Source organism: Lissotriton helveticus, chromosome 6, assembly GCF_964261635.1.
Source record: "Lissotriton helveticus chromosome 6, aLisHel1.1, whole genome shotgun sequence".
Taxonomy (NCBI): domain Eukaryota; kingdom Metazoa; phylum Chordata; class Amphibia; order Caudata; family Salamandridae; genus Lissotriton; species Lissotriton helveticus.
Window position 1 is genome coordinate 228,816,219 of NC_136067.1, and position 13,352 is coordinate 228,829,570.

General features: G+C 50.0%; 1 protein-coding gene across 13 annotated transcripts in view; it reads left to right on the top strand.

Annotated features, from left to right (window-relative positions):
- TDRD6 (tudor domain containing 6) overlaps positions 1-13,352 on the top strand; it is a 2,679,339-nt gene that overhangs the window by 2,493,975 nt on the left and 172,012 nt on the right. The gene's annotated exons all lie outside the window — the stretch shown is intronic.

The window sequence follows — 13,352 nt, forward strand, 5'->3', positions numbered from 1 at the left end:
CAGGTAAGTACAGTACTAATAGGCTTTGGAATCGCTAGGACTTGACTATAGAATCGTTAGATTACTTCTAGGAGGCCCAGGGGACTCGGGTGCAGAGTGTGCACTCTCACGCGGGATGCGGGACAAAGTCTATGATAGCTAGTAAAGTTAAAGTTAGTGTTCACGGGCGAACCCGACCTGGTAGGAAGAAAACGACAGTGGATCCTGACCCTTGGATAGTGAGGCTATGCTGGGGCACCGAAATGCCGAAGTTACCTAGCCCAGGGGCTGCAGCTGCATAGGTCTCAAAAGACGTCGGGAATCCTCGTAGACGAACCAGGAGCCTGGAAGAAAGATGCTGGCAGGCGACCAGTGAAGAGAGTTCGAAGTGATCCAAGCCTGGATCTTGAAGATGGATGACACCTGAAAGCAGAGGGGACCAAGTTCGTGACTACTAGCCAGTAGTCAGGGGCACCAGGAGGGCACCGGAGGGTAGTCACCTCGACTAGGTGAGTGGGCGACGCTGTGCTCTGCAGATCTCACGGACCAGGAGGCGTTGTCGGCGACCAGGATGGAGGGGCGAGCTGTCCCACGATGGATGAAGCGTCGAAGGACCCAGGATTGGGCAACAAAGCCTTGGCTAATTCAAGCCCACGCGGTGGACTCAAAATGGCGTCTTGAGTGGACCAGGAGGGTCCGGGGTGCTCCTCTTCTGGAAGGGAGCAAGAACCAGTCTGGAGCAACCAGACCAGCAGCAGTGATGTCGTCGGGCGTCGTTCAGAAGGCCACAAGCCAGCGGGCTAGTAGCCAAACAACGCGGTGAGCAGCAAAAAGCAGAAGGGCCCCACGCCGATCGTGGAGATGCTGGGGGGCTGATCTTTGGTGCTGGAGCTGCTCAGGGTCGGGGCTTCTCGGACCCCAAAGCACTCGCCAGTAGATTACCCGGCGGGCTTGCTGTGAAGAAGTCGTGCAGTCTTGGCAATAGTCGGTCCCTTGAGGTCTCGTCGCACTCACGGTTCTCAGCTTGGCTGTAGAGGTGAGTAGAGGTCGGAGGTGCCAGGGAAGCCGGGTCTTGTCGAGCTGGGCAGTCGGATTCCGGAGGAAGGACTTGCAGCAGACCGCAGTGTTCTTAAGGTGGTGCCTGCGGATGCAGGGTGACTACTCCTTAGTCACAAGGGAGAATCTTGAAGAAGAAATCTTGATGTCCTTTCGTAGAAAGTCGTGTCTTGATTCCAAAGATGATCTAATTTGGAAGGGGGCCAGTTCCTACCTTTATCTGGGAAAAGGGGGCTGGCACGCGACTAAGTCCTGCCCTATGGGTGGGACCAGGAGGGGGGTGGTTACACCCCTCTCCTTTGGCGGGCTTTCCCCAGGCCAGGGGCTGGAGTGCCCCTGGAACTGGTTCCAGCCGGCCTATGCACAGTGAGCACCGGGGTGCCACTTGCAGTCACCTTCCTCTGTAGCCCTGCCTACCTGGAATACACAAAACCCTGTCTGGGACGGTGCTGGCACCGCCCCTGGCAGGAAACCCTTTGTCCTTGCCTCCTGCTCTGGGAGGACTCCCAGGAGCAGGAGGGCAGACTTGTGTCTCGGTGGCAGCATCCATTTTGTGGATGCTAAGGCTCTGTCTGACTTTAACCGGGGTTACAGGTTACATACATGTCGTGTCCCTCTAGAAGGGTGGAATGCTAACCCCGTCGCCAGAATTGGCGAGGGGTTAGTATTCCAATTCATATGACACCTTATTCGACATGTTTTGATAAAGCGATACCAGAGTTGGCATATAACCGTGAGGATTATAATGCACTTAAGAGTATATGGTATGCGATATCATGGAAACGGCTAAGGGATGGATCCCGAAAGCCGCAGACAGGCTCAGCTCATGCCAGAGCACCATCTCACACGATTCCAAGCACTCTGCCTTCAGGATTGTTAAGGCCTGCCATAGGAGTGACTGATAGGAGATCTGTGTGTCCATTTTAGGGTTAGATATAGGTATACTATATCTAAAGCAAAGGGGTGATTACACCACCTTGCCCCAGCTGTCGTGCAGCCAGTTGTGTCAGTTTAGTTAGTCAGCCCAGGGGTGGCACAATACATGCTTCAGCCCCTGGGAGACTTCTGGGTGCACCTCAGCCCTGGGTACAGGGACTTGGAGAGGGCCCAGTGCCAATTCAGTACCTCAGTACAATTTGGATAGAGAGAACAGCTAGGCTGTGGGTCTGATTAGCAGGCCCACAGCCAGGGAAAGTCGTAAACCAGTGCAGCAAAAATCTGGGTGATCATAGGATTGCAGACCCTACTCTCCTACAGTAGGGTAGTATCGTCTCTGCCGAGAGGCTCTGCGACTCTGGTCCTGGTCTCGGGGCCAATGGATTTGTGTGTTTGCAAATCTGGCTGGTGTGCTAAATGTTCGTGCGGACAGTCTTAGTCGGCGTTACTCGGCTGATCACGAGTGGCGGCTTCATCCGGAGATGGTCAATCGCATCTTTCAGATGTGTGGATCCCCTCGGTCAAATCTGTTTGCCACTCACTAGAACGCACACTGCCCGTTGTTCTGCAGTCTCCAGTATCCGATGCACGGGGCATTGGGGGACGCGTTGCAGATAGATTGGAGCTCACAACTCTTTTATGCATTTTCTCCCATACCCTTGATTCCTCCGGTTCTGAGGAAGATTCGCCAAGACCGGGCCAAAGTTATATTGATCACCCCGGATTGGCCAAGAAGGGTGTGGTACACAGATCTACTTCACCTTTCATCGCACCCTCTGCTCCGTCTCCCCCTCAGGGCAGACCTCTTCTCGCAGGGGCAGGTTCTAATCCCCCACCTCCGGAGCCTTCACTTCCATGCCTGGAGTTTGAACGGGCAACCTGAGTTCTGTAATAGGGGATCTCTGTGTATAGTCATAACCTAGTGAATAGTCCCGCCCATGTGCTTGGACCCCGGAGCAATCAAAAATCATCTCTTAAGCTGTCTTCTTTGCAGTCCTGCATAGACGCTTAAGAGAAAATCAAGATAAATAATGCAGCTGAACACTTACAAGGCTACAATGGCCACCACTTCATCTAAACAGTGAAAAGGATAGCCAACAATGTCAAATTTTACTCATTTTACCAAGTTTCCCTCATAGAGAAAACTCCCCTCCACCAAAATCCTTGAAATGATAGAGAGGAAGGGTTGGACAGACAAGCCCCCATAGGCTGCCATTATATGTCTGGAAAAGGGATACCGTGCCTTTAAGGAACTCTCCCGAGACCCTCGATATCCCAGGATGCACAGCCAAAGTCCTTTTACTTTCAGTTCTTTTTTCCGGCTCCTGCTAGCAGGACCCTGGAGCATTGAGCTCTCCCTTTTTGGATATTTCTTCAATTTATGACACTTCAAGTGTTTTGAGTGTTTCACTCGACGTCTGGGGTCTTTCTCTTCCTGTTGCTGTGTCTTTTAGCCAGTTCTGCCCACTCTTTCTGTCAAATAGGCCAGCTTTATTCGACAAGTGCCCTGAGTGTGCCATGAAGAAGGCTAAATCTGACCCCCACAGAGTATGCCTTCTCTGTCTCCCTTCCTCCCATGTCCCTGAAGCCTATGAGATTTGTCAATCTTTGTCCAGGAGGACCCTTTGTGACAGGGAGAAGATTAGTCTTCAAGGCCTGGAGCAGAGGAGACATCAGGAACCAGGTGGGTCTGGGCATGGAGGGACTCAGTCATTCTCCTCTGCCCGTGCTTCGGCCTCTGGGGGGGCTCTCCAGTCAAGAAAAGTCCCAGAAAAGGCACCGGTCCCGGTCGACGTCGATGGCTTCGGCGTCGAGAGGCATGACCACTATCTGCTCCCTGTCGACCCAGGTCATCGACGTCTAGACGATCGACGTCGAGAAGCAGAAAGGCGAAGAGGTCGACGTCGAGGAAGGAAAAGTCGACGTTGAGGAGGCGTTCAAGGGCGAGGACGGTGTCCTCTGCCACAGTAGTCAGCCTGCCTTCTGCATCGACGAGTCCCCGGTCGCGCCGGCGCTCGGCTGAAAAGAGGTCTGCCTCCAGGGCATCCTCTTCAAGACCTGCGCAGAACAAGAGGAGAGTGGTTAGGTCTCCGGAAACCGAATATCCTCGGACCTATTCGCCTTCTAGGCCCAGGACGCCTACGCCTCCACCATTGCCTCCATCATTGCCTCCATCATTGCCTCCGAGGAAGCCTCCTCCGCTACCTCCTTTGCCTCCTCCTCTGACTTCTCCGCCTCCTCCTTCTTCTCGCTTCCACAACTGCCTCCTCCATCTCTGCCGCACCTTCCGTCACCGCCTACGAGGCCTCCACAGCCTAGGACTCCGGTTCTGCCTCCAGTACGGCCAGTGGATCACCCGAGGCCTAGGAGGTCTAGATCACGGTCCAGAGGGAGACATCGATCACGGAGTGACCGTCTGACTTCGACACGGTCCCGTCATCGTCACCGGAGGGATAGGTCACGGTCCCGTCATACGGACTCTTCATGTGGCCGGAGATATTCTTCCATCTTGTCGGAGTCTCCCCATACGAGCGTGTCACCGGCGAATGACATCGTAACATTTCAGGAGGTGCTATTGCGAGGGGCAGCGAAGTTGGGGATCACTTTGATGGTACCCACACCTTCTACATCGGTGATATTTGAAACCTTACACAAGCGGCATCTGTCTCACCCCTTGTTGCCCTTGGTGCCAGGACTGGAGGAACCGGCTATGGGGCTTTTTCTGACTCCGGCCTCAGTGAAGTCAGCTCCGTCCCGGCTGCAGAAGAAGTACAGGCCCCCGGATTCCGATCCGGCGTTTGAGATCAGATCCGGTACCGGATTCTGTTATCGTAACTGTGGCCAAGAAGCAGCATGCTACTGCCCCGCCTTCTACGGTGCCTCCGGACAAGGAAAGCCGTCAGATGGACTCAGCTGGTCGGAAAGTCTGCGGAACGGCGTCCACCTCAATGAAAGCGGCGAGTGTCTCGGCGCTCTTGGGTCGCTATGACAGCTCCTTGTGGGAGTCCCTACAGCAAATCCTGGAGCTGCTCCCGAGGGATAGGAGGGAAGACTTCCAGGAGATTTTGAATGAGGGCATGATGGTCTCTAATCAGGTCATCAGCTCTGCGGCGGACCCCTCTCTCCTGGCGGCTCATGGTTACTGCCATGGAATCAATTTACAACGCCATTCCTGGTTGTGCCTTACATCTGTTAAACCGGAAGCGCAACAGAGAGTCGCTAATTTACCATTCTCTGGATCGACTCTCATTGGATCACATGCGGACGAGGAGATGGTACGCATGAAGGCAGAGGTAGAGACACTTAAAGCCGTTGGTTTGGAGAAACCAATAGAGCAGAGGAAGTCCTTCCGTCCGTTCCAGAGGCGGTATGGTTCTCAAAGATGAGGGCAGGGTCGTTAAGCTGGTCAACAGCAACAACAGCAGCAGTACCAGCGGCAGCCATTCCAGAAGCGTCAGAGCATCAGAGGGGCAGAGGCAGACAGCAGTCCTCCTTGGCGAACAAGGGGCCGACCGGGCCTAAGCCCTGAGGTGCTACTTCTCCCTCTTGCATTACCCGCTCCGGTGGGGGGAAGCATACAGAATTACTTGGCAGAGTGGAGAAAACTTACTCAGGACAAGTGGGTACTGAATATTGTTTGCAATGGATACAGTCTTCGTTATGTCAGCCCTCCTCCAGCGATTTCACCGGTTCGCTCGCAGTTCCAGCAGCGCGAGCTCCAAGCGGAGGCCGATACCCTGTTAAGAAAAACGGCGATGGTCCCTTTGTCTCAAAGGGGAAAGGGTCTTTACCCGCGGTTCTTCCTGGTGCGCAAGAAGGACAAGAACGAGTTCAGGCCCATTCTGCATTTGCGACAAGCAAACAAGTGTATTCACAGGGAAAAGTTTTGCATGCTGTCTTTGCACCAGATTTATCCTCAACTGCAAAGAGGAGACTGGCTTTGCGCAGTAGACCTACAGGGTGCGTACTTCCATGTGCCCATTGCACGGACACACCGGAAGTTCCTGCGCTTTCTAGTCGGCACCAATGACTATCAGTACACCGTACTACCGTTTGGACTGAAGTCTGCAACCAGGACATTTTCAAAATGCATGACAGTGGTGGCAGCGCTCCTGAGAAAGAACAAGGTGTTTGTCTACATGTACCTGGACAACTGGTTGATCAAAACCTCCTCCTTCCAGGAAGCGCAACTGCACTTCAACAGGACGGCCGTTCTGTTGAACCAGCTGGGGTTGCACATCAACATGTCCAAGTGCCTACAGTACTTGGGGGCCACCATCGATACTCTTTCAGCAAGCGTGTCTCCTTCGGAGGAGCGACGCTTATCGATCCTTCGGAAGGCTCAGGCTCTCATATCTGTTCCATCTACGACAGTGAGGACGGTGTCTTCTCTACTGGGGTCGATGGCCTCTTGCATCTTCCTCACTTCACACGCACGCCTCCACATGAGGCCGCTGCAGGAATGTCTGGAGGATCAGTGGGACCAGAAGCAGGGGAGCTGGGACGACAGGATCCGGCTGTCCCTTCACGCTCAACAGTCCCTGAGATGGTGGTGCTCAACAGAGAATCTCGTCAAAGGGGTTTCATTTCACAAGGACATTCCCATTCAGACTATCTTCACGGATGCTTCTCTCCACGGCTGGGGAGCGCATTCAGACCATCTACAGATCCAGGGGACGTGGTCCCCGGCAGAATCCACGTATCACATCAATTTCCTGGAACTCAGGGCTGTTCACTTGGCACTGAAGGCCTTTCATCCGTCCTTCCAGACCAACTCCTTGCTTGTACAGAAGGACAATACGACCACAATGTATTAACTCAACAAGCAGGGGGGCTCGAGATCGCGCACACTGTCACAAGAAGCGCAGGCGATCTGGCACTGGCTGCTAGCCAGAGGACTGACGATAACTGCTACCCATCTTCCAGGTGTGCAGAATGCTCAGGTGGACGCACTCAGCAGGACGGTGCAAGAAAACCACGAGTGGATTCTAAATGACGAAGTGCTAGGAAACATCTTCGACAGGTGGGGCACGTAGATCTGTTCGCCACCGCCGAAAACCGAAAATGCCGAGACTTCGCCTCCCGGTATTACCAACCGGGGACTCTGGGGAACGCGCTATGGATCATCTGGTCGAACAGCTTTCTGTACGCTTTTCCACCCATTCCCCTGATTCCAGCGGGACTAATCAAGTTCTCAGTCCAGATCACGGATGATCCTCATTGCTCCGGAGTGGCCCCGACAGTGGTGGTTCACGGACCTGCTTCACCGGTCTCTGATACCCCACATGCGGCTGCTGTGTCGGCCGGACCTTCTCACTAAGTCCGGGGGGCAGATGGGACACCCCAACCTCTCATCGTTGAGTTTGGCGGCATGGCTCCTGAGATAGTGCAATATGGACACCTGAATCTTCCTGACGATTGCATGAATATACTCAAGGAGGCTAAGAGACCTTCCACTAGCACTTCCTATGCCTACAAGTGGAAGAGGTTCTGCATCTGGTGCACTTCCAAGAACTATTATCCGACGACCTGCAAGGAAGATGTCATTCTTCCATACCTTTTGCATTTGGCTCAGTCTGGCCTTAATTTTCATTCTATTAAGCTTCACCTCGCAGCATTAACTGCGTATAGGAAATGCCCTTCACAGACATCCTTCTTCCAGATCCCTGTGATTAACCCCTTCGCTGCTAGGCCTTTTCCCCCTCCTGTGCTAAGGCTTTTTTTGGTGTTTTGGGGTAGTGCGCGCTTAGGCCCTTGTAACTTTTTGACCACATAAGGGATCCGCGCCAAATTTGCGTCCTTTTCTTCCAACATCATGGGGATTCTAAAGGCGCCCAGGGTTTGTGGATTCCCTTGGAGGGGTCCCAGAAATTAACCAAAATATAGTGTTTTTTTTGTTTTTTTCAGAAAAATGGGAAAAACGGGCTGCAAATGAAAGCCTCTGGCTTTTTCCCTGAATATGGTATCAAAAAAGGGTTTGTGGGGCTGAATTCTCCATTTTCTCAGCTTTTAGGGAATGACAGTGTTTTGTCAGAGAACCGAAATTTTTCACTCAGTTTTGGCATTTTTCTGGGACATAGCCTATTTTTGCTATTTTTAGAGCTTTCCACCTCCTTCCAGTTAATGGTAGAAATGAGTTTGAAAGCAATAATGGATCCTGGAAAGCTTTACATTTCCGAAAAATAGACAAAATTCTGAATTCAGAAAGGGGTCATTTGTCTAAATCCATGAAGGGTTCGTTATAGAAACTAACAGTTAGATATTGGAATATTTGAAAATTTGTTGAAAACAACGGCCTTTTGTCTCAACGTTTTCACCTATAACTTTCTCTAATTTTGACAGCTCTTGGAAAGCAATATACCGTTACATCCGTTAGACCTTCCTGGTTGTGGGGATATATGGGACTTGTAGTTTCACCAAGAACCCGACGAACCCAGATCCAAAAACTGAGCAGCAACTTGCAATGGTATTTTTTCATTTACTGGGTATAGTGCACTTTGTCTTGGAAAATGTACACATGGAATAATCTGCATGAAAGACACCTATGTATGTATGAATTGGGTACAAATTATAGAGTTCAGAAACAGTATATAATTGCACATTTTCAAAGTTGGGAATACTCATACTAGCATGAGAATTATTGGTCATTTTTCATAAAGTTTTTTTTTCTACACAATATCTTTCATTCAAAGGGAGAAATGCAAGAAAGCTCAATTGGTAATAACAGTTGATTTACAAATCTGAATTACCCCAAGTGTCCCGATAAAAACGGTACCTCACTTGTGTGGGTCGGCCTTGTGCCTGCGACAGGAAACGGCGCAAAATGCAACGTGGTCACACCTAAATTTTGCAGTTACAAATTGACCCTTTTTTGGCAAAGTGCCTACCTGTAGTTTTTGCACCCTAGTTCTTCCGGCACCTAGGGAAACCTAGCAAACCTATACATTTTTGAAAAGTAGACACCCAGGGGAATTCAGGATGGGATGACTCGACTGCCTACCACCAGGTTTTGTTACCCAGAATCCCTTGCAAAGCTCAGATTTTGAAAAAAAAAACACATTTTCCTCACATTTCTGTGGTGGAAAGTTCTGGAATCTGCGTGGATCAACAAATTTCCACCCACCCAGCGTGCCCCCAGGTCTCCCTAAAAAAATGGTACCTCACTTGTGTGGGTCGGCCTTGTGCCTACCACGGGAAACGGCACAAAATGCAACGTGGTCGCTCCTCAATTTCCCAGTGAAATCTTAAGCTCTTTGGACAAAGAGACTACCTTTTGTTTTTGAGCCGTAGCTCAACCAGCACCTAGGGAAACCTAGCAAACCTATACATTTTTGAAAACTAGACACCCAGGGCAATTCAGGATGGGGTGACTCGTCTGCCTACCCCCAGGTTTTGTTACCCAGAATCCCTTGCAAACATAAATATTTGACCAAAAAAACACATTTTCCTCACATTTCTGTGGTGGAAAGTTCTGGAATCTGCGTGGATCAACAAATTTGCACCCACCCAGCGTGCCCCTAGGTCTCCCGAAAAAAATGGTACCTCACTTGCGTGGGTAGGCATAGTGGCTGCGACATGAAACAGCGCAAAACGCAGCATGGTCGCACCTCAATTTCCCAGTGAAATTTAGCACGATTCAGACAAAAAGACTACCTTTTGTTTTTGCGCCGTAGCTCTGCCAGCACCTAGGGAAACCTAGCAAACCTATACATTTCTGAAAACTAGACACCCAGGGCAATTCAGGATGGGGTGACTCGTCTGCCTACCCCCAGGTTTTGTTACCCAGAATCCCTTTCAAACAAAACAATTTAACCAAAAAAACACATTTTCCTCACATTTCTGTGGTGGAAAGTTCTGGAATCTGCGTGGATCAACAAATTTCCATCCACCCAGTGTGCCCCCAGGTCTCCCGAAAAAAATGGTACCTCACTTGCGTGGGTAGGCATAGTGGCTGCGACATGAAACAGCGCAAAACGCAGCATGGTCGCACCTCAATTTCCCAGTGAAATTTTGCACGATTCGGACAAAAAGACTACCTTTTGTTTTTGCGCCGTAGCTCTGCCAGCACCTAGGGAAACCTAGCAAACCTATACATTTCTGAAAACTAGACACCCAGGGCAATTCAGGATGGGGTGACTCGTCTGCCTACCCCCAGGTTTTGTTACCCAGAATCCCTTTCAAACAAAAAAATTTGACCAAAAAAACACATTTTCCTCACATTTCTGTGGGGGAAAGTTCTGGAATCTGCGTGGATCAACAAATTTCCATCCACCCAGTGTGCCCCCAGGTCTCCCGAAAAAAATGGTACCTCACTTGCGTGGGTAGGCATAGTGGCTGCGACATGAAACAGCGCAAAACGCAGCATGGTCGCACCTCAATTTCCCAGTGAAATTTTGCACGATTCGGACAAAAAGACTACCTTTTGTTTTTGCGCCGTAGCTCTGCCAGCACCTAGGGAAACCTAGCAAACCTATACATTTCTGAAAACTAGACACCCAGGGCAATTCAGGATGGGGTGACTCGTCTGCCTACCCCCAGGATTTGTTACCCAGAATCCCTTTCAAACAAAAAAATTTGACCAAAAAAACACATTTTCCTCACATTTCTGTGGTGGAAAGTTCTGGAATCTGCGTGGATCATCAAATTTCCATGCACCCAGTGTGCCCCCAGGTCTCCCGAAAAAAATGGTACCTCACTTGCGTGGGTAGGCATAGTGGCTGCGACATGACACAGCGCAAAACGCAGCATGATCGCACCTCAATTTCCCAGTGAAATTTAGCACGATTCAGACAAAAAGACTACCTTTTGTTTTTGCGCCGTAGCTCTGCCAGCACCTAGGGAAACCTAGCAAACCTATACATTTCTGAAAACTAGACACCCAGGGCAATTCAGGATGGGGTGACTCGTCTGCCTACCCCTAGGTTTTGTTACCCAGAATCCCTTACAAACATAAAAATTTGACCAAAAAAACACATTTTCCTCACATTTCTGTGGTGGAAAGTTCTGGAATCTGCGTGGATCAACAAATTTCCACCCACCCAGCGTGCCCCCAGGTCTCCCGAAAAAAATGGTACCTCACTTGCGTGGGTAGGGATAGTGGCTGCGACATGAAACCGCGCAAAACGCAGCATGGTCGCACCTCAATTTCCCAGTGAAATTTAGCACGATTCGGACAAAAAGACTACCTTTTGTTTTTACGCCATAGCTCTGCCAGCACCTAGGGAAAACTAGCAAACCTATACATTTCTGAAAACTAGACACCCAGGGCAATTCAGGATGGGGTGACTCGTCTGCCTACCCCCAGGTTTTGTTACCCAGAATCCCTTACAAACATAAAAATTTGACCAAAAAAACACATTTTCCTCACATTTCTGTGGTGGAAAGTTCTGGAATCTGCGTGGATCAACAAATTTCCACCCACCCAGCGTGCCCCCAGGTCTCCCGAAAAAAATGATACCTCACTTGCGTGGGTAGGCATAGTGGCTGCGACATGAAACAGCGCAAAACGCAGCATGGTCGCACCTCAATTTCCCAGTGAAATTTTGCACAATTCTGACAAAAAGACTACCTTTTGTTTTTGCGCCGTAGCTCTGCCAGCACCTAGGGAAAACTAGCAAACCTATACATTTCTGAAAACTAGACACCCAGGGCAATTCAGGATGGGGTGACTCGTCTGCCTACCCCCAGGTTTTGTTACCCAGAATCCCTTACAAACATAAAAATGTGACCAAAAAAACACATTTTCCTCACATTTCTGTGGTGGAAAGTTCTGGAATCTGCGTGGATCAACAAATTTCCACCCACCCAGCGTGCCCCCAGGTCTCCCCAAAAAAATGGTACCTCACTTGCGTGGGTAGGCATAGTGGCTGCGACATGAAACAGCGCAAAACGCAGCATGGTCGCACCTCAATTTCCCAGTGAAATTTTGCACTATTCGGACAAAAAGACTACCTTTTGTTTTTGCGCCGTAGCTCTGCCAGCACCTAAGGAAACCTAGCAAACCTATACATTTTTGAAAACTAGACACCCAGGGCAATTCAGGATGGGGTGACTCGTCTGCCTACCCCCAGGTTTTGTTACCCAGAATCCCTTGAAAACATAAATATTTGACCAAAAAAACACATTTTCCTCACATTTCTGTGGTGGAAAGTTCTGGAATCTGCGTGGATCAACAAATTTCCACCCACCCAGCGTGCCCCCAGGTCTCCCGAAAAAAATGGTACCTCACTTGCGTGGGTAGGCATAGTGGCTGCGACATGAAACAGCGCAAAACGCAGCATGGTCGCACCTCAATTTCCCAGTGAAATTTTGCACGATTCTGACAAAAAGACTACCTTTTGTTTTTGCGCCGTAGCTCTGCCAGCACCTAGGGAAAACTAGCAAACCTATACATTTCTGAAAACTAGACACCCAGGGCAATTCAGGATGGGGTGACTCGTCTGCCTACCCCCAGGTTTTGTTACCCAGAATCCCTTACAAACATAAAAATGTGACCAAAAAAACACATTTTCCTCACATTTCTGTGGTGGAAAGTTCTGGAATCTGCGTGGATCAACAAATTTCCACCCACCCAGCGTGCCCCCAGGTCTCCCGAAAAAAATGGTACCTCACTTGCGTGGGTAGGCATAGTGGCTGCGACATGAAACAGCGCAAAACGCAGCATGGTCGCACCTCAATTTCCCAGTGAAATTTTGCACTATTCGGACAAAAAGACTACCTTTTGTTTTTGCGCCGTAGCTCTGCCAGCACCTAAGGAAACCTAGCAAACCTATACATTTTTTAAAACTAGACACCCAGGGCAATTCAGGATGGGGTGACTCGTCTGCCTACCCCCAGGTTTTGTTACCCAGAATCCCTTGAAAACATAAATATTTGTCCAAAAAAACACATTTTCCTCACATTTCTGTGGTGGAAAGTTCTGGAATCTGCGTGGATCAACAAATTTCCACTCACCCAGCGTGCCCCCAGGTCTCCCGAAAAAAATGGTACCTCACTTGCGTGGGTAGGCATAGTGGCTGCGACATAAAACAGCGCAAAACGCAGCATGGTCGCACCTCAATTTCCCAGTGAAATTTAGCACGATTCGGACAAAAAGACTACCTTTTGTTTTTGCGCCGTAGCTCTGCCAGCACCTAGGGAAAACTAGCAAACCTATACATTTCTGAAAACTAGACACCCAGGGCAATTCAGGATGGGGTGCCTCGTCTGCCTACCCCCAGGTTTTGTTACCCAGAATCCCTTTCAAACAAAACAATTTAACCAAAAAAACACATTTTCCTCACATTTCTGTGGTGGAAAGTTCTGGAATCTGCGTGGATCAACAAATTTCCACCCACCCAGCGTGCCCCCAGGTCTCCCGAAAAAAATGGTACCTCACTTGC